The following is a 22,930-nucleotide window of genomic DNA, read 5'->3' as shown; positions in this document are numbered from 1 at the left end:
GCATGTAATATAGATATGCAGCCATTCACTCATTCATTTACACATCATTTAGAGACAAACAACAAATCACAGTCATTCACACCGTTCACCCAGTCTGTGAAGGTTCTCGCTCATCCAGATCGTCGGTGGATTCTTGTGGTGGCAACTGGATTTGAATTTCTTCACTTGAAGGTGTTTCGCTCCTCATCTGAGAGGCTTCTTCAGCCCTTAACTGAAGAAGCCTCATCTGGAAAACCCTCTCGTTTTTTGCGCGTCAACGTGCCGCCCCGGTACAGATACATACTTACAAATAGAAGGAGGTGCGGGAATTGACTGGTTTAACGAAGAGTCCTGCAATTTTGTGAACACACACACACACACACAAAGCCAGCAACCATCTGACAGTTCCACTCGGTCGTGTAGACCTGGGGTGGCAAACGTACGGCCCGTGGGCCGGTAGCAGCCCGCCAGGGGGTCCATTCCGGCCCGTGGAGCAAATCAACAATTTGAAAAATTACTTCTTTAAAACAAAAATACAGGTCCTATATTGTCTGCGAGGCTTGCACTGTTTCAGTCAGTGTTGGCAACATGGCACGACACTATGACACTCAGAAACTTAGAGCAGATGGGAGCAATGCGGCTTCCGGGCCCGTAAATAGCATTTTTACTCCTTGTCATAAATGCACCTGCTTTTCCGTTGGCCCCGACACCCTCATCAGCAAGATGTCGTTGTCCAAAAAAGGGAAAAGTGGACATGGAGTGCAGGGTTGTCCAAAAAAAATGGACTGCGTCTTATTTGTCGGTTGATTTTAATAAGAGACTTGTATGCTCGGTGTGGATGCAGAAAGTTTCAAGAGCTACTATGAATCTCAGATTGCTCACCATGTATTTTTTGAAAAGAACAGTTCATTCCACATGAAGATAATCTGGCTGTTCCCTTTTACACTAAAACAAAGGAAAAATGCGGACTTGGCGTTTCTTCTAGGTGATGACACCCCCTTGACATCAAGTTAGGCCGTATGTAGCCCCCGGACTAAAATGGTTTTAACACCCCTGGTGCAGAACCACACACTCTGGTTTCGACAAACCCCGCTGCAGGGAGGGCGGGAGGCGGCGTCGGCCCGGCCGTCCATTGAAAAGTCATTATCGCGCAACCAAATGATGGATATCTTCCAAATGACGCCCCTTCACATACACCTCTACAATTAAGCCGCCAGCACGGCAATTATGGTTTCGCAATATATTGATAGATTGCCCGGCTTTAACCTCCGAGCGAGTGGGGATATGACACGTATTAAGCCGCGGCATCACAAATCACCGAGCGGCCGAATCAGCATACGTGGCCGCGGCGTGGAGAGCCTATCCGCCGTCCAAAGTGGTCCTCCGGGGACGACGAGAGAGGTCGGACTCATTTCTGACACCAAATTCCTCTTCATTTAACATTTCACACTCGCGTTATGATATGATATTAGGGGCCGGCATCAATCAAGGATTTGTTTTGCCGGTATTACGATGCCGGTTGCTTGGCTACGTCTTTTGTCGGGACCGAAGCCTCTCCGCGGCGAACGCACGCACTGCCGTGATAATGACGGGCCAGAGAAGTTGACAGCTCAATTTATATCCGAGCTCCCGGTGGATGAGCTGTTTTCAGCGGCCGCTTGTTAATATTTTCGAGGCCAACGCTATTAACTGGAGATCTCCGTCAACAGCTTTGTTTTTGTCAGGCAACCGTCCCGAAGGTCGAAGAAATTCTGCGCTGTTTTGGTGGAAAAAAGAAAAAAACTGTAAATCTGTATGTATGTATGTTTAAAGATGTATATATATGTAGGTTTACACTTTATGTCCAAAAGTAGTCGCTCACCTCTCTTGACTCGTATACGTACTTTAGTGACATCCCATTCCTAATCCGTAGGGTTAAGTATGACCTGGGTCCACCCTTTGTGGCTAGAGCAGCTTCAACTCTTCTGGGACGGCTGTCTACAAGGTTCAGGAGCGTTTTTATGGGAATTCTCCCAGAAGCATAAGGTCATTTGTGAGGTCACACACCGATGTTGGATGCCAGAAGGCCTGGCTTTCAGTCTCCACTCGAATTCATCCCAAAAGTGTTGAGGTCAGTCCAGTTCATCCACACCAGACTCTGACATCCATGCCTTTCTGGAGCTTGCTTTGCACACTGGTGCACAGTCATGTTGGAAAAGATAGGGGTCAGATTCAAACTGTTCCTACAAATCTGGGAGCATGGAATTGTCCAAAAAAATATCGGTATGCTAAAGCTTTCAGAGTTCGGGGGTTAACCCCGGCTCCTGGGAAACAAACTTCACACTTGGCACAATGCGGGCATACAAGTTGTGTTCTCCTGGCAACCTCCGAACCCACACTCGTCCATCAGATTGCCTGGTGGAGAAGCGCGATTGGTCACTCCAGAGAAGGCGTGGTGCTTTTCACCACTGCATCCCACGCTTTGCAGTGCGCTTGGTGGTGTGCAGCTCCGCAATCGATGACCTGCTCCGTTAGTTTACGTATCCTAACACTTCGTTGCCGAGTTGCTGTCGTTCCCAAACACTTCCCTGTTCTTCCAATCCAGCTGACAGTTGACTGTGGAATATTTAGGAGCGAGGAAATTTCACGATTGAATTTGTCGCCCAAATTTGTCACCGTTCCACGCTGGAATTCATGCAGCTCTGAGAGCGACCCAATCTTTCAAAAATGTTTGTGAAAACATCCCCAGGTGTTAGATTTTATCCACCTGTTGCCATGGAAGTGATTGGAACACCTGATTCCCATTATTTGAATGAGCGAGCAAATACTATTGGCCAGATCTTGTATGTATATGCACACACACACACACACACACACACACACACACAAGGTCTCTTTCCCCTGACCTTGGAATACATCAGTTAGTTGTTGCTGGTTTCCCTAAGGCAGTCATTATTGTTTTATCTTACATCATTTTAATCTCATTGATTTATTCATTCCTTTGTTTATTTCTGTATCTATCATTATTGATATATTTTTTTGCTGGTATGAAAACTTCAGACCCCATCAAAAGAAAAACTTAGCGCTCCCGCTAAGTAATATTTATTCATTCATTATCTACGATGCTCATCGGGAATGTGGAGCTACCCCAAACCGTCATCGGGCGAAAATCACATCATTATTTTTAAATTCATTTTTTTTGCCGTTATGAAACGTTTAAGACCCAAACAAGAGAAGAACAACGTGGTAACGCGGTGCATCTTCTGAAAAAAAAAAAAAAGAAGTAAAAAAAAAGAAAAAAAGCCAAACCGCAGCTGCAGCCGCGTTGTGAAGTCGGGCCGAACTGAACGGATGAGCCTTTAAACCGTGCACTTGGTGGATAAAGAGAAAGAGAAAGAGAGAGGGAGAGCATGACACAAAAATGAAGAGAAGCGGATTGAGAGAGAAACGATGGGAATAACGGTGACAAGTGTTTCCACCTTAATGAGGACAGATACATTCAAAGCCATGTGCTGCTGTCAAGGGCCTTAATTAACTCCCTGCAAGGCAAATACACCAGTTTGACAGCAGCCTCTTCTGCCTTTTCTTCTTCACGTCCCTCCCACTCTTCTCACTCTCTCACTCTCTCAGCCAATCTTTCATTAAACACACCCACGCGCGCATTGTTGCATGGACAAAAAAAAAAAAAAAAAAAAAAAATCCAGGGATTTCGATGGAATGAAATGAATGCAGAAATCTTCGAAACGCCCTAAACTGTCCATTTTTTCTTTTTCTTTTTTTTTTTTTGGGGGGGGGGGGGGGCGGTCATATGTCGTCTGCGTGCTGCACACGGCTTCCGAAGTAATGCCGAGATTTTTATTTTTTTAATGTGACGTCTGAAATGGTATTTTTTAATTGGAGATGAATTCATCTCAAACGTATCTATTTCTGCGTAACAATTGATATGGTTTCATTTATTCATTCATTCATTCTTTCGCGACACTGCTTTTGCCGACGTCTCATTGGTCGACCACAGATCGAGAAATGCAACCGTTAATCTCTCATTCATGCGTCATTTTGGGGAATTAAACAATTTTCCCTCTCATTTGCGTCATTTAGAGATGTACAAACATCCATTCTCTCATTCACACCTCATTTAAATCACTAAAGTTACTGTAATTGAGTTTCATTTTATTTATTTGCATGGTTTCTTTAAAATCTGAATTTTGTGAATATGTATTTCTGTATGGTGTCCTTGAATGTTAAATAAGGCACCTAGAATAAAATACAATTTCTCTTTAGAAATATGCTCTATAGTTCTCTCTATATAAATATATAAAAATCTAATATGAATAATATATATATGATATTATTTTTTAATCAAAATATTTTATAAATATCTATCTATCTATCTATCTATCTATCTATCTATCTATCTATCTATCTATCTATCTATCTATCTATCTATCTATCTATCTATCTATCTATCTATCTATCTATCTATCTATCTACATTATTATTATTACTACAAATGATGATAATAATATAATGATTGCTATACATAATATAAATACACATAATATAAATAAATATCTGTATAATATCATAATAATGATAATAATTGGCCCTTGTGGACAAATGGAGTCAGCGTCAACAACGTTTTTGATCGAGTGGTTTCCATTTGAATATAAAATTCCTCACCGCAGAAAAATCACGTTTGACATAAATAGATCTGGGAACGACCATTTCATTTTCCACCACCGGTAATGTTTTCATTTAAAATATATTACAAAAGACGTCGGTTTGCTATCTAACTAGCTGCCGTCGCTATATGTTCAACTGACAGCCGCTCTCAGATGAATCCCTGCGGCCATTGAATTAACGCCGGTGACAACAGGAATAAATTCCCAGCATATTCCCCTCTTCATGCATATTTGGGTTGGAATTTAGTCCGTCGGGCGGTAGCAGCTGTCTAGTGCTCGGATTATAAAACCCTAAAATGTATGAGCTGCAAATATTTCCCCTGCAAATGTATTTAAATGGATGTGTACAATCGATTAAACACTGGCTGTGGCGGTGGGAACACAGCGGAGTGGAACTAAGGCGCACAAAGCGACAGAATTAAATAGACTCGACGTGTCCCCGCCGCCGTCATGTCGACCCGACTATTATAAATGCGGGTCTCGTCGCGGAGCTCCTGCACGTGGCCATTTTCAGATTTTCAAAGATTTATTTATATATATTCCCGACCCGTCTCTCCCGGTATCGTTTGGTAAATCGTGTTTTCTGCAAAGTGGATATGCAAATGAGACTTGTTTCATGTCTGGACGCGCTACCGGAATTAACGTCAAGACAAGACGGTCTCCTCGCCGAGCCGCTTCCCCCCCCCCCCCCACCTCCATTATATAACCTGTCATTTTGGAGCGAAATTTCGCCGCAATAAAAAAAAAAAAAAAAAAATGGAAAAATAAATACACAAAAAGCAGAATAAAGAAATCCGGTGCAATTTAAAAACTTGTATTCGTAAAAACTGACAGTTGAATGACGGTTTTAAAAAAAAAAGTTAAATTGTTGTTTTTCTCTCTCTCTGACGCGGTTCAAAAATACATCCATTGTTTGCGCCGCGAATGTGTGTGTGTGTGTGTGTGTGTTGGGGAACGCTACGTCCTTGATGAACAGAAGAGAAAGAGGGTAGTCAGCCGTGCACGCCGGGCCTCCATGTTCACAGCACTCAAACGGAGCTGAGAGTGTGTAATGTGCATGCAAAATAACGCCCCTTATTTTCAGTCTGGTTGCTCCTTGCAAAGTTCTCCAAAAACGGGGGCCGTCAAATGGCAAAAGAGCCGCTGGAAAGATCATTTCCAGTCATTCCTTCATTCCTTCATTCATTAATGAAAGAAAAAAATTCACTCACTCATTCACAAGTCATCCCAGAAAATTAGAATATTGTGATAAAGTTCTTTATCTTCTGTAATGCAATTAAAAAAACAAAAATATCATACGTTCTGGGTTCATTACAAATCACGTGAAATATTGCAAGCATTTTGTTATTTTATTATTGTTGATTATGGCTTACATCTTAAGAAAACTCAAAAATCCTATCTCAAAATATTAGAATAGCATGAAAAAGTAATTTTTTTTGTTTTTTTACAGAAGATAAATAACTTTATCACAATATTCTAATTTTCTGAGACAGTCCTGCAGAAAAATGCAACCGCTCACCCTCTCATTCACACATCATATAAAGATGCACAACTGTGAGCCTTTTCACCCTTTTTCTCTCGCTACGTGAAGAAATCTTCCTCTAGACTTGTTGAGCTGCATTTTGTAATAACGGTGCATTTTGTAATAAACGTCCAAAATGTAATAACTTTTTCATTTCATTTTGTAATAAAGCCGCATTTTGTAATAAATTTTGCCGCATTATGTAATAAGTTATTACATATTGAGAAGATTATTACAAAATGCACTTGCAACTTTTATATTTTCTAGGAAATGTAATAACATGGTGCATTATGTAATAACAATTCTAAAGCATACGTTTGTTAATTGTATTTTATTTTACTTAAACGTATTTGTAAAAGCTAGGCCTATTATTAGTATCACTGTATTAGCCTAGCAGCAGTACTTAGCAATTACTATCAGTACACTATTCAAAGGCTGCATTAACAGAGAATATTCTATAAATTCCATGTTATTACATTTCCTAGAGAATAAAAAAGTTGCAATTGCATTTTGTAATAATCTTCTCAAAATGTAATAACTTATTACATAATGCGGCAAAATTTATCACAAAATGCGTCAGTTTATAACAAAATGCGGCTTCATTACAAGATGAAATGAAAAAGTTATAACATTTTGGACGTTTATTACAAAATGCACCGTTATTACAAAACTCAACAAGACTTCCAATTCCAGCATCCGTCTACCAATATATTTTCATGACCCAACCATTTCAGGCTGGCTTCTCTGACCTTCTCTCCAAAACATCTAACATGTGTTGATCCTCTGATGGACTCATTCCTGATCCTGGTCTCTCCCAAAGAGAACCTCAGCATCTTCATCCCTGCTTCCTCCAGCGCTGCTTCCTGTCTTTTGGTCATTTTAACCGTTTGCAGATCATACAGCATCTCTGCTCTCACCACTGTCTTGTCCACCCTTCATTCTAGCCGATAATCTTCAATCTCTTTGTACCCCCGACACTTTTCTCCACCCATTCAGACCTGCTTCTTCACCTCTTTTCTACACCCGGGTTCACACATATATTCCGTCTTTCATTTCCAGAGCAAACGTCTCACTGCAGGTCACAGTGTCATCTGCAAACATCATGATCCATGGGGATTCCTGTCTAACCTCATCTGTCAACCCACCCATCACTGCTGCTGGTGCAAAAAAAAAAATTACAATAATAATATACAACAATAATAAAAAATTATAAAAAATTAAATTAAAAAAGGATCTATTAAAAAAATATATATCTCTACATTTACCAACGCACAGGAATAAATAATGAGGTGAGTGGCAATGTGAAGTAGTTATTGTATTGACAGAGGTCGTCACTAATCTTTAACACTCAAAGAGCCATTTTGTTTCCTAAAAGTAAAGAAAACACTTTTGAAATTTGAATACGGCATGTAATATATTTTTTTGCCTTTATGCGATGTATCCAAATGCACTGTGGACAGCAAAGTAGGGATTTCACTGTCCAGGAAAACATGTTTCGACACTGTGCACGTGATAATACACGCTTTGAATGTAGAAACAAAATGTATTGAAATGAAGAATTGGAGAGAAAATAAAATGACTTTTCTGCATGCGACAAAACATTTTGAACTCTGAAAAAAAGACATTGGGTTGAAGGTGGTTTTTAAGAAAAATACTCTTTTTTTTAATATTTGAGTCCTTGTATTTTTGAACTTAAATGATCCACCGGCAGCAAATAAAAAATGCCTTTTACTGGCGCGTGCAATCGTTGATTAACATATTTTAACATATTTAGATGTGACAAGATGGCCATCATTTTCAAATTTAAAATGACATTTTAAAATTGAACAAACTAAAATAAAATACATTTTAATTAAATTAAAAAAATGTAATGAAATTAATTCAATACGCATTTATTATTTATTATTTTATCTTATATTATTATTATTATTATTAACGTCTGAGAAATTTCCTAAGAAGCTACTGCATGTTATTGGATGACGGGAGGAACCCGGAAAACTTGCAGAACTCGGAGAAAAGCCACAAAGACTCGGGGGAGCCTGCAAAAAACTACCACAAACTGAAATGAACAAAGAAAACTTTCACACCGCCGCTTCTTCCAAAATGCAAGTGAACTTCTCGTCGAGGGAACCGAATCCCACAAATCCGGGTAGATACACCGGGATCCTCTGAGATTTGGAATTTGCAAAGGTTAGCCAAAGGACCGCAGCCTCATATACGTGTCATAAAACTTCCGAGCCGACGTCGTCAACAAGAACCAATCGGACGTTTGGCATCAAGGCCACGATGTTTTGGAGAGCGTCAACTTCCTCGCGAGTTCCTCCACGAGTTCCCGTGTAACTCTGGAGTGATTATAGAGTCTTTCCTTGCGGCAAACGATGCCGGTGGATTCTTGATTTTCCACCGAACGACGCTGGCGTTGCACATCTCGCACGCTCATCTCCTTTAATCCCGGGCAGCTTTAAGCAAATGAGGGTCTGTAAGATCCGTCGTGCAGCCTCGACACGCAGAGGCTTCATTTAAGGCATAATTTAGCAAATTAATTTTCCGGAAGCGAGCTTTTTTTTTCCCGACAGCCTCCTTTTGTCATGGCTATCAAACTTTATAACGTATCCATGCTTACAAGCCACGACCTGCAACTTTTTATCTATTTCTAATCTTATATTCATGTGACAGAATATATTCATATTCATGTCACCCCTTCATGCCATCCTGCTGCTGTATGTACAAAAAAAATAAAGGGAACACTAAAATAAATAATCTGATTAAATACATTGTTCTGCACATAAAGTCACGCAAAAATTATCAATGAAAATCAAATGTATGAACCCATGGAGGTCTTGATTTGGAGTCATATTCAAAGTTGAAGTGTAGAAATAGACTATAGGTGGATATAATGTCCTTAAAACAAATCCAAACGAATCAGTGTTTCTTCCTAAGTGGACACTTTGTTTTCACACAAGTGTGTTTGACTTGGAATTACTGTTTTTTTTCCCTTTTTTTTTTCAAGCAGGACTGTCTCAGAAAATTAGAATATTGTGATTATCTTTATCTTCTGTAATGCAATTACAAAAACAAAAAAAATGTCATGCATTCTGGATTCATTACAAATCAAGTGAAATATTGCAAGCCTTTTATTTTTTTAATATTGCTGATTATGGCTTACATCTTGAGAAAGCTCAAAAATCCTATCTCAAAATATTAGACTATCATGATGGAGGTCTAGAGGAAGATTTCTGTCGGCAGTGAGAGGGGATATGAGGGTAGTTGGTGAGAGAGAGGAGGATACAGAGATGGAGAAGGTTCCTCTTAAGGGGAAAAAACAAAAGGAGAAGAAGAAGCGACACTATGCATATAAGTGTCTAATTATAATCCTGTACAAACTCCGAGCCAAAGCTCTCGCTGCAAAAATGTCATTGTGGCTCCACAATGACATTTAATAATCTGGAATCTTTTATCTCTGTATTTGTTGTCGTCTCAGTCTTATTTCATGTCTTCAGCTATTGTTTATTTATTGTCTCCGGACTTTTAATCATTTGGAAGGCACTGGCATTTCCCCAAGGAGGATTAATAAAGAACTATCTCATCTTATCTTATCTTATCTTATCTTATCTTATCTTATCTTATCTTATCATCTTATCTTATCATCTTATCTTATCTTATCTTATCTTATCTAATCTTATATTATGTTATCTTATCATTATCATCCTATCTTATGTTATCTTGTATTATCTTTATTATCTTCTCTTCTCTTCTCTTCTCTTCTCTTCTCTTATTTATTATTATTATCTTATCTTATCTTATTCTTTTCTAGTCTTAATTTTTCTTATCCAATCTAATTAGTATCTTTTTTTATTTTATTCTTATCTTATCCTTTTCTTTTCTTTTCTTTTCTTTTCTTTTCTTTTCTTTTCTTTTCTTATTTTTTTTATCCAATCTTATGAATATCTTATCTTATCATATCTTATTCTTTTCTTTTCTACTCTATTTTTTCTTATCCAATCTAATTAGTATCTTTTCTTATTTTATTCTTATATTATCTTATCCAATCTTATTCTTATCTCATCTTATCTTATCCTTTTCTTTTCTTTTCGTCTCTTATTTTTTCTCATCCAATCTTATGAATATCTTATCTTATCTTATTCTTTCCTTATCTTATGCTTATTCTTTTTCTTTTTCCTTTCCTTTTTCTTTTTCTTTTTCTTATCTTCTACTTTTCTCATCCAATCTTATTATCTTATCTTATCTTATCTTATCTTATCTTATCTTATCTTATCTTATCCACTCTCACACCAACACATCATATGGAAAAATACAACCATTCACTCATGATTCCCATCATGCAGAGAAGCAACTATTCACTCTTTCATTCACGGGTCAAAGGGAATCATTCACTGATTCGCTCACTCATTTACTCGCCATATCGATCAACTGGGATCAATAACCTAGATGGATTTGCACACATGAACTGGAACCTTCTGCACCTCCAAACAACCAGGAAAGACCTGAAAGCAGCCTCGGGTAACGTCCATATGAACATAAGTTCATGTGATCCAACAAGTTTCACTCCAATGTTTTGCCATTTTCACTGTACTCGCCGTTACGTGCACTGCCAGAGTTCATATTTATAATAATGTTTACAAAACCTATTTATTGCCAGTGCAAATCCAAATGCACTGTGGATAGCAAATCATACAGGAAAAAAAAAAAAACATTTGACAATAAACACTTTACCTTTTCACATTCCAATCCAGGTCATCTTTTGTTATATAACTACTTTGCATCCGAGTTGTATTCGAAAACTCCCCACATGTCAGCAGAACTGAAGAAGCCTCTCCGATGAGGGCTGAAACGCCTTCAAGTGAATAAATTCGAGAAGATTTCGACAAGAATTAACCTTTGCGCCGCTAATATCGAGTACTTTACATGCCAAACTCCCTTAAATGTGTCCAACTCTCTCAGAAAACATTTAAATATTCCGATTCTAACACTATCCAGACATCGCACAGCTTCTCATTCACACCTGAGAACTTTCATCTCTCCCGCTTTGAACGCAATAAGGTTTACAATTCTTAAACCTCAATAAGATTCTTTAGTCGCCATTAAACTGGCATTCAGCGCCAGATTTGGTCGCTTCCTGTTCTCGCCGTGTCTCCGGGGCTCGAACCGCCGGAGTGACAAAAGCCACGCGCGATGAAAAGCTGGATTATTTCAGCCGGGCTGATTATAAGCCGCGGCAAGCGTTCCGTTCGAGTGGTCAAAGTCAAGGTCAAGGTAGGCTTTATTATATCCCGTTAATACCGAAGCAATTGCAGCAAAAAAAAAAAAAAAAAAAAGAAGCAAAAAAAAGTGAAGCTTCTGAGAAAAGCCGGTCGTGCATGTATGTGTGTGTGTGTGTGTGTGTGTGTGAATGTAATATCTGAAAAGTGTGACTGTTATAATACAAAAACTGTTCTCCATTGACTATTTATGGTATTGTTTTTTTATTTTTTAAATCCGTCTCTACTTAGCGAAACCAATGTGTTCGTTTCGGACAAACAACGTGCACGATCATCACACACACACACACACACAGATAATGTGAAAACCCCGATCTATTGATTCTGCAGCTCCATGGAGGACAACGTTTATTGTCGCTCGGTGAGTGAATTATTCTCTTGCTAACTTAACTTTTCTTGAATCTGGGTCTTTTTTTTGCCCGATAAATGAAATAAATGGCCGGCTGTATATTTTGGTAAAGTCTTCACTAAGGTCAGTTTTTAAGTGTGACACGGTGGTATAACATCAACTGTAAAAGCACTGATGGTTTACAACATGTTTATGAAGGCAGCGGTTCAATAGTATTTTACAGCCGGGCGTGGATCATCTCGTGGCGTCGCTATCCGTCACCGCGACCCGATGGGTGAGCTGCCGACACACGGCAAACAAATCCATATATATCGTCACCGTAAAACGTGATTTAGAAAAGGATCCGAGATAATTAGCCATTAAATAAATGCAAGGGGTGATTTTACTTTTTGTTTTTTTTTTTATTGTATGGAGTTGGAGATGCTGAAGAGCTGCAATGCTACCGTAAGTTTCCGACATAAAGCGATACCTTGACTTAGGAGTTGAATTCGATCCGTGACCGAGCTCGCAGCTCAATTTGCTAAATCCCTTATGTGTTTTTAAATAGCAAAAATGTACTTTATAAATAGCAATATCGCTATCATTTAACTTCCTCGCTACTCACTTAATGCTACAATGTGTTGCTAAATGCAACTTGCACACAATGCTACACTTTATGGGTAAAATTAGCAACAGAGTGAATGCCGACTTTTAAAATAATCAAACGCAAGACGGCATGCGGACGGAGAATCCTTCTCCCTGGTTAAACCGATGCCATTGCGGTCTTAATCTCTCCTTTCCTTTCCCTGGTTCCACTCGAGCATACAACTCCATGACGTCAGGTGGTACTGCCCAGTGAGCTGCATTTTTCTAACAGCAAACTAGACAAAAACGCACAAGATTACACAAGACAGAAGGCTCCTATTTGAATTTTAGCATACATGAACCATAACAACTTGTCTGGCACCAGTTGCTAACAGTTACCACCATATGCTAACAGGTGCCTCTCCAGACCGCTGGCATAGTACGAGTGAATCTTGTTATGGGCGAATGTTGGAAAACAATTGGACGTTTGACTGATTAACTTTTGACCTGGATGCTTCTTTGACACCAGTTGCTAACGGTTACCATCATATGCTAACAGGTGCCTCTCCAGACTGCTGACATAGTACGGGTGAATCTAGTTTATGGGCAAATGTTGGAAATGATGGGACTTTTGATCGATTAACTTTTGACCTGGATGCTTGTTTGACACCAGTTGCTAACGGTTACGACCACATGCTAACAGGTGCCTCTCAAGACCGCTGACATAGTACGGGTGAATCTAGTTTATGGCTGAAAAATGATTGGACTTCTGACCGATTAACTTTTGACACGGATGCTCATTTTGCACTATGCTAACGGTTACCACCATATGCTAACAGGTGCCTCTCCAGACCGCTGGCATTGTACGAGTGAATCTATTTAATATTGGAAAACAACCGGACTTTTGACCGCTTAACTTTTGACCTGGATGCTTCTTTGACACCAGTTGCTAACGGTTACCACCACATGCTAACGGGTGCCTCTCCAGACCGCTGACATAGTCCGGGTGAATCTAGTTTACGGCCGAAAAATGATTGGACTTTTGACCGATTAACTTTTGACCTGGATGCTTGTTTGGCGCTATGCTAATGGTTATCACCCTATGCTAACATGCGTCTCTCCAGCGGCTGGCATAGTACGGGTGAATCTAGTGTGTGGGTGAATGTTGGAAATGATGGGAATTGTGGCCGGCTAACCTTTGACCTGGATGTCGTGGTTGCAACAAAAAAATAAAAAGCATCTGTTTTCGTTCTTGCCAATCGACGCCCCTGCGAGAGCCCTTTGACGAGATAATCTACGCGAACAGCTTGACACGACATCAGATGTCGTGCGGCAGAACCGGCGTCGCCGCCGCCGACGGATTCAAATCCCGTGACAAAAAAAGACAGCTAGCTGCCTGCGGCGCCCGGGCTGATATTGGCAGCCGATGACGGTTCGCCGGCTGCCAGCGCCTGCGAGGCTTTCTCGTCCATTCCTCATGACTCACTTCGCTGATGACTCCGAAGTATAATTGGCAAAGGTGGATGTTGTGCGGCTGGGGTGCGGGCGTTTGGGGGGCGCATAACTCCCAAACAATCTTCTGAGACCGCTAATCTGGAATATTCAAAGCCCAGTGGGGTGCGGTATGTTTCGTTTTCAGCTCGTGTAGATCAGGGGTCGGTTATAATTTGCATAATCTTTTATTTATTCGCTGCTCCTTTCTATTACATTGGCTCCGTACACCCAATGCAATTTGCAAATACAAATATTAAAGATTTAGTGCCTGGCACAAGGACATTTTGGCAAGAGGGGATACTTGTTGACACGCAGGTTAGTATCTGTTATTTACTTATTTATGGAGGCTGTTTACATATCCACTCGGTTCCCCGGCGGCTCTGGGAGACGATTTTGTGAAGTCACATCAAGAGTGTGTAATGTATTTGCGCGACGGGTCCGGGTGGATGGAAGGCTCGGCGACAGGAAAGTCATAAATGCGGACTGATGATTCCGGAGTCGCCGGAATTGTGGCTTTCCTGATTTTTCAAAACGCCCAAGAGAGAGAGAGAGAAACTCAAGAGGGAAAATGAGAGGGCGGATGTCGATGGCGACCAGCTAACTGGATTAGCGGTTACTAATAATACCAGCAGAGGTTAATGTTTACAGATGCAGCGAGGCTAATGCGGGGCAGCACTCCATAATAGGAAGGACCGGTTAATGGGGGCTGGTCAAGCTAAATGAGTTGTGATTACAGCCCTGGATCGCCGTAATGGATGCGACTGTCTCTCAAAGAGCACGACCGGTGGATATGAACTCGTGCTGGAATGCTCATTAGCCCCGCCGGACGCCGGGGTGGACAGATAGGACGCCGCAATCTGTCTGCTAACTAAAAATCAACTAAATGTATTTAATGGTGCTGCGGAGCTCGATACATGCAGCGGTGCGGCTTCTGAGCGCCGATCAATCAATCTGAAGAGTCACGGAGTCGGGAACGGCCCCCGACCCGGCGTTTCGGAGCCGGGCGCCTTTGCTCGGAAGGCTTGTTTTCTTGTTTGTCTCCTCGCTGGAGGTAATTGCTGTTGGACAGTTGTGACGGGAGGAAAGCGGTGAACCCGCGACACCGGCTTCAGATGATTCTGCCCTGCCTCTCCCTTCAACTCTATTTATTCATTCATTCATTATCTATACCGGCCATTTGTCAGTCAGGGTCGCGGGGGTGCCGGAGCCTGTCCCGGCTGTCATCGGGCGAGGAGGGATTCTTCACCCCTGTTGACAATCGATCACGGGGACGCATATAGAGACAAATGACCACTGGCTCTCTCATTCGCAAGTCTGGGCGATTTAGAGCCTCCTATGAATTTTACTGCGTGATCTCGGACCGCGGGAGGAAAGCGGATAACCCGGAGGAACCCTCCGCACACAGGCCCGAGGCCAGAATCCCAACAAGGACCAGCACAGATGTGTGTCTTTTTATTTTTTTTTGTTTCTGTATTTATGCATCAGTTAATGTATTTACAATATTTATTCATTTATTAATTATTATTATTATTATTATTATTATCATTATTGTTGTAATTTGTATCATTATTATTATTATTATTATTATTGCTGTTGTTGTTGTTGTTGATATTATTATTATTATTGCTGCTGTTGTTGCTGTTGTTATTATTATTACTGTTATTGTTATTATTATTATTATTATTATTATTATTATTATTATTGCTGTTGTTGTTGTTATTTGTTTTTATTTGTTTATAATATTTATTCATTACATATAATATATACTTTCTTATTTTTAGTATTATTATTATTATTAATGTATTCAGTCATTATTGTGCAAATATTCGACATGTTCCTCAATCCATAAAATTATTAATCGGCTAATGCATTACATCTCTGCCTGCTGGCACCTGCACTTGAGCTATACCCCGTCCTGAATATCAAAGTGTTATATTGTTCTCTCTCTGTTTCTCTTTTTCATTGTCTCTCTCTCTCTCTTCATACCTAATTTATGCAGGATGTGAAGAACGTTCAATCGCTGGCAATGCTCGTCGCGCTCGTGAATTCGCTATGAAGCGAACCTCCTGAAAGGGACGTTTGTAGTGACACAGTTGTAAAATAGATGCGTTATGGGCTGAGCTCTGCAGACGATGGACGCTCTCCGTTCAGGACGGGACTCCACGGTCCGCCGGCAGCTGAAGGACAAGGCCATTGGTTTGAAGACAGCAGTGTCCGTGTTCTGGACGCTGCTGAGAAGACAGATGGTTCGAGAGAGGAGTCATAGAAGCCATCTTTGTCAAAGTTCACAAACGTACGACGCCGTACTGGGATCAATACCAAGACGCATTTGCACACACGGACCAGGACCTTCTGCTCCCTCCAAACAACCAGGGGAGACCCGACACCGGAACCAGCGCCCGAAAACTTCCACCCCTTTTTAGTAACCCCCAGGTAATCCCGCTAAATTGCTTTTTTATTCTAATGAACGACACTCCCGTTAGCATAGCAACCCCCCCCCCTTAGCTTCTGCAGATCAACTCTACCATTTACACAACCAGCCATCATAACCTGGACCCGCCCAAAAACCCTGGCGGTTATATTCGGAAACTCCCCACAGGCTGAAACGTCTTCAAGTGAAAAAACTCAAGTCCAGTTGCCAAAAACAAGAAGATTCCAACAAGAATCACCATGACCTGGATGACTGAGAACCTCCGGAGACGTTTGGTATTTTGGTTTCTTGGGTTCCCGACCAGCTTGTAGATACCAAACCTTTCGCGATTTTGCGCCTTCGAAGCTCTTTGCGCGCAAAGAAGGCACCGGCGCTGCCACGCAAAATGCTAACCGCGCTATCAGGAGCAACTTGGAGTTCGTGCCTTGGTGAAGGACACGCAGACAGGAGGAGCCTCAGCCCCGGTAAGGAGCGTGCAAAATGACCCACCTGAGTAACATCTGCAGGATCTTCAGCGGGTATTTTCCCCGTGACCTCCTGTCGGAGCAACCGAAGCCCCCTGCAAATGTACGGTTTACATCGCGGCTTAGACGTGGAGATTAATCTGGGACGCCTTCCCAGTCACCTCCACGTCAGATCCGCCGTCATTTCTCGGCGGAAAAAGACGGGATTTACCGTTTCACCCGCGTTAACTGACGCTCGCGGGACGATCGGTTCCTCTGTCCTCCGTCGTCGGGCTCGAAACAGGACCCGAATACGCGCACCTCCGATGCCGCATTAGGAAGCGATAGCTCATATTATAATTCCCCTGCACTAATCCGCTTTCATTTAAATTTATTTGTTTGCTTCCATTTTAGCGGTTCGGCTCTTGTAATTCCATTTCCTGGTAGGAGACCAGACAATTGTGCGTGAATACAGGTTGAAAAAAATAAAAATAAACAGACATTATCGCTTTCGTACCACAGCATGGGGATTGTAAATTCCTGGGAGCAGGGTTGGTATTTTGAACATTACAAGCAAGAGTACAAATAAAAAAATATAAATGGATATTTGTACATGTGCGAATCTATATGGTAAAAAGCAAAATAACACATATAGATTTCAAGCAAAGAACCGTAAACAGCTTTATGAATATTCTGTCCTGCATGAATAATTGAACAACTGAAAAACGACCCGAGTGTTTTCCAATATTGCAAACAGAAGCTCGCTCTGTGCTTGTGTGCACGCCTATGTGTGTGTGTGTGTGTGTGTGTGTGTGTGTGTGTGTGTGTGGTCTAATAGGGTCAGCACCGGTTGTACTCTTTGACAGCTGCAGGATGGAAGGGCCAGCTAAACCTTCCCGCCAAAGCCCTCTGGGGTGAAACAGCCGGTCATTAAAAAGGCTAACATGGTCTCCTGCGTGAGGTGAGAGTCCGTCTACATCACGGATGACAGTTCGGTCCCCCGTGATCTTCTCGCCCGCCACCGTTGGTATCTCAAGGAGAAACCCCGCGACAGAGCAGGTCGGCTGATGCGCCGTTGCTTTCCAAAGTAAACGGTAGGTACTACAGAGCTTCTACGGTTGATCCTACCCTGACCTCAGAAGACCTCCTCAGAATGGGCACCATTCAAAGTAAAGTACACTTCAACATCACCTTGATTCCTAGATTATACAAGAAACCATACATTTGTTGATCTGGGTGTTGTGGTTGGAGCAGAAAGTAAAAGGGGAAGGACCTGCGGAGCCGGCAAACAACCGATCGCCTTCTGGGGAGAGGGGAAGGAGGACATGCTGAAGGGATTCTGAATCGCTACCCGGACGTTCGGTAAGCTTGTTCGTAAAGATGAGTCTGTGAATTTGGAAGGGACGCCGATCCGCGGTGTCTTGGGAGTGTATCCCCTCGCGCAGGCCCGGATATGATACGGCTGCTCGAACCTTCGATCCGCCGGAGCTTCCCCACTTTTCGGTTCAGTGTCACTCCGGATCAATAAAAACGCAGATTCACGGCTCATCCGAAGGCGATCCGCGTCATCCTCAATTGAGCCGATCTTCCCCGAGTTTATCGTAAATGACGCATTTTAGAAAAGCCGTGTGTACGCACCTGTCTGTGTGAGTGTGTGATCGTCACACCATTGATTTACAGATTAATCTGCGCGATCCACAGTTGCCTTCAGCATGTCAGGCAATCCGTTGTCTGCGATGCAGGTCCTTTCCGGGTTACTTTCTGTTACAACCACAACACCCAAGTCAACAAATTAGTGGATTCCTGAATGATCTTGCAAAGTTATGGATCCACGGCAGTCACGGCTAAAGTTGACCACCATTTAACTGTCCGGTTGACCTTCTGATCGTCCTCGATGGTCTGCGGCGGTTTCAATATTCACCCGTAAATTGGATTAGCTTGTGTTATTTTAGCAGTAAGGACTGGTGTTAACATCTCATGCTAACTGTTAGCAACTGGTGCCAAACAAGCAGGAGGGGAAACAAGTATTGACCACCATTGTTATGGCTCATTAATGCAACAACAAATAAGCATCCGCTTCGGTAATTTCTTGCGTCATTCTGTATGTTTTCGTTGAGCTTGCAGTTAGCGTAGCTGAACGTTGCTAAAGGAGGAGGACCACTGGCAATCCTGGGAGGGGCAGTGTTGTGCGATATGCATAAACAAACTGTAGCCTTATTATTTTGGCAGTCAGGAGAGGCACATGTCAACATCTGGTGCTAACTGTTAGCAACCGGTACCATACCGGTAACATTGTTACAGGCTTATTTATGCTCAACTTCTGCATTAGGACAGAACCTTATGCCCTTGGAAGCTTGCAGAAGCTGAGCCAAGTGTCGCAATTGGAGCGGTACCGGTGGTAGTCGTGGAGGGGCAATGTTGTATGCTCAACTGACTGCGATAAGCGAAAGGAGCAGAGAGGAAGACACCATGGCCCGGCACCGGTATAAGAAGAATTATAACTCTGAATTTTACTGTGCCCCCTCTTTTTGACATGTACACTATTCGCAGCTCCTCCGTCGTCTCCGTGTTTACTATCGTCTGAAACTCAGAACTCGGAAGTGACCTCTGCACTCTGCACTGCCTTGTACTTGATGTTGCCTGGTAACAAAAAGTGCGAATGGGATATCTGTCAGCAGCGACGTTTGACGATGCTTGAATCGGACGTGCCATTAGCAGAAACAAACCAGAAAGTCAACTGCAGGCCACAACAGTTAGAGTTCCTCTTATTAACCTGCGTATTCCCAGACAAACTCTTAAAGACTCATTAAGGTCTCTGTTCCAAAAAAAAAAAAAAAAAGACATTGTCATTATAGTAATTAAAAGTCCGCATTAAAGTTAGAGTCCCCTCAAATTAATTAGCATCATCAAGAGAAAATGGTTTTGACTGTGAAACAGAATTTACTGCAAAGGATCGCGTTCAAATGTTGCATTAAAATGAAGCTGCTGACAGAGAAAAAAAAAAAAAAAATCTCTGGATGTCTTCCAAATATTGAAATATGAGATTAAAGTAGTGCGCTTCATGATACAAATCACGGAGAGAATGCGGTGCTTCACAAAGCCTCCGGTGCAAGGATAAGGGGCGCCTGGTAAAGCATGCAGATGAATGGCGGCCGACGCGCTTCGCTCGCCCAGAGGAACATTGTCGGCGATTCATTGGTGACCTGTTGGGCAAGAGATTTCTTTCTTTCCCCCCCTTTTTCTCCGTCTTGTGGCTTCGGAGTGGAGACAAAACACGACGGGCACAAAAGCAGATCAGCTCCCGCCGTTGTCTATGTTTCCTTCCATTCTGCTTTCCGGACGCATTTCAAAGAACTCCGGCAAAACACCCACATTAGATAAAGGCATGTACCTTATGTAACGGCTGAACCCAAGGTACTGCGGTGTACTCGTGAAATTAAATGAGAAATAGTTTTTCCAAATGTTTGCCTCCAATTCTGATCGAATTTATGCATCATTGTGCTTTGTGAAATGTGTAGCGCACACACACATGTACACCCCTAGCCTTCCACATGGCGTTCACTGTGACTCATCCAACCAGTCCACCTTCTTCCAACTCTCTAGTCCCCCTGGAGTTGGCCTGTTATCCTTCTGTGGACCAATGCTCTGGTAGGAGATAGCCTCTTTCGCACTATAGGTACCTTTTGCAGTTCCAAAAAGCTGTTCAAGAACTATCCTGTTTGTTTGTTTCGACGCATTCGGACAGCAAAAGAACCAGGAACCGTGGACCTCAGCTCCAACAATCATTTTCGCTACCAACACTAATAAGGTCCAATAGTGGACCTTATAAGCGATACCCATTACCAGATACTTTTTGCAAACCTTTGTGCATATTCTTGGACAGAGCAAGACAGAAATTGACTGTCGAAAGACTGCGGGTTCGCTACAGGAAGTAGCGCGCTTTAGAAGATACTGTTAGCAATGTACATGCTATCGGGAAGACGGGTCAGCCTTTCACAGACTCCCATCGTTTTTCAACGAATTCGTGGCTGGTGAAAAGTCTGGATGGTCTGTAACTTTGGAAAATCATCAGCTAAAATGGCTGGTGAACTAAACAGTTGATTTCCAACCCCGGCGACAACCGTGCGCTTCCAGCATGTCCACTGGTGACGGTTCAGTGCCAATAATCGGTCTGTCTTATTGGGAGAAGTCCAACTTTCCTCAAGTCAGTAGTTTGGGGTTGGTAGTGACTCTCAGCTAATGTTCTTCCTGATACTATCAGTTATTGGGAGACTTCTGGCCTCCTCTGAGGCAGCAGCCTTTTGTTACAGAGCGCTACTGGCTAATATATGCTTTAAACAAAGGAGGCGCCGCTACCGAGAATCCCCAGACATCATTATAAAATGTAAAAAAAAAAAGAAATCGATCAAACACCGAATTTTGCCTAAACGCCGTGCCGGTTGTCAAAGGAAACACAAGCGGCCCTTATTAAAAAGTTAAAAAGCCAAAAAAAGGCACTTAAGGGGACGAGAGGCTCAACAGCGAGGAGGAGCTCCGGCAACAAGTTGTGACGAGATGTAAAAAAAGAGGGCGAACGTGAGATGAGGATCGGTTTTCGGAGCACTCAAGGAGGAAGTCGAGAGCAGAAGGCAACTTGTGGTGACAGGAAGTTAATATGCAGCCCGGGATGACATCAACAGCGTCGAGGGCTCTTCGTCCTCTGCAGGACCAGAGAAGCTCGTTCGTTTTCTCGGAAAGGAACAAGAAGTTATTTCCGAACGTCGCTTTTCATTCTTCGTGAAAACGGCAGTTCCGAACTCCAGAGGAGTCCTCAAAAGGCCACGCCGTCGAGGACAGTCCTGAGGATCGACTTCGTACCGCCGCTCTTCTTCGTCTATACTCGCCGTTTGGCCAATTTGTCGCAGAGGTATCGTCATTTTTTCGTTTTGACGGTCTCCTCTGCGCAAAATGTATGTGCAATGTTTCACTCTATCATCCTCAAAACTATCCATCATTGTACAACCTTCTACAGCGGCAAAAAGGTCAACACTTCCGCGATCATATATCGTTTACTTCAATCCGACCAATCGGACAATAGTTCTCGGACACTTTGTGAGTAAAAGATGTTGTCAAGAATTAAATGACCTTTTGCTTTCGCACCCTCAGAAGTCAGAACAAGGTTCTCGGTGAGTTTGCAGAGGCCTTTGGGGGCCTGAAGGACCACAGAGGACACTTAAATTTTCTCCTTGGTCTTCCTCTTGACCTCCTGCATAGCCGCTCCACCTTCAGCAACCGGCTACCCAGATCTTCACCATGAACACTCCTCAGTTCATGTCCAAACCATCGCAGTCTTCGCTTTGCGTTGGTCATACATGTCCTGCACCCTTGTGACAAGTTCTTCTTTTCCTTTGGGCTTTTGCCTTCTTTTCCCCTTTTTCACTCAAAATAGTCCCTTGTTGAAGGAATGGTTCCACTGGAGAAGGAATTAAGGAGAAAGAAAAGTCTAGGATTCGGTTCTTTCACCAGGTGCAAACCACTTGCGGTCCTCAAAACGGGAGATACCAGAGCATAACTATCCAGCAGGATGACAATCTGGACCAAACGCACAATAGTTCTCGGACATGCCCCGGAAAAACAAAAAACAAGTTCTGCTCGATGTGTCGGGAACAAGCTGCGAGAACAGAATGACGGCGTTTTGTTCTGGCAGCCCCGGGAGAGAGAACAAAGTTCTCGCCTCTCGTGGAAGATGGAGATTCCTTTAGGCGGCTGAGAGGAAACAGTCTTGTAATATCCCGACTATGACTTGATGAACTTCTGCCGCCCCCCCAAGTATGTCGCATTAGATGTAGCTTGAATAACTGCGGGGGTAATGTAACCATCTGGAAGCAGGCAGATGGGCGTCTGGTTGACTCCATCGGAGAACCCTTGAGCTCTTTCTGCCCAGGAAGGATGTGTCTGTCAAATTATTGTACATATTGTACATTGGCCCCTTAAGATACCAATCGATTATAGATGATTTTTTAAGATTGTGTTGTGAGTCACGAATGTTGGGGTTTGAGATGCTTGTTTTCTGTGTGATTTTAGGGGTTGCTGGGAGTTTTGCAGGTGTGGTTTGGATGCTATGAATTTTTTTTTTTTTACCTGGAATTGAGCGAGATCAGTTAGTTGGACTGCAGGCTTTTGTGTCGTGACTGTGGCCAACAGCAGCTATTGCTCATTAAACCGATGT

This window comes from Fistularia commersonii, chromosome 36, assembly GCF_037954325.1.
Source record: "Fistularia commersonii isolate RoL2024-O1a breed Wild chromosome 36, RoL_Fcom_v1.0, whole genome shotgun sequence".
Taxonomy (NCBI): Eukaryota; Metazoa; Chordata; class Actinopteri; order Syngnathiformes; family Fistulariidae; genus Fistularia; species Fistularia commersonii.
This window is presented reverse-complemented; position numbering follows the sequence as displayed.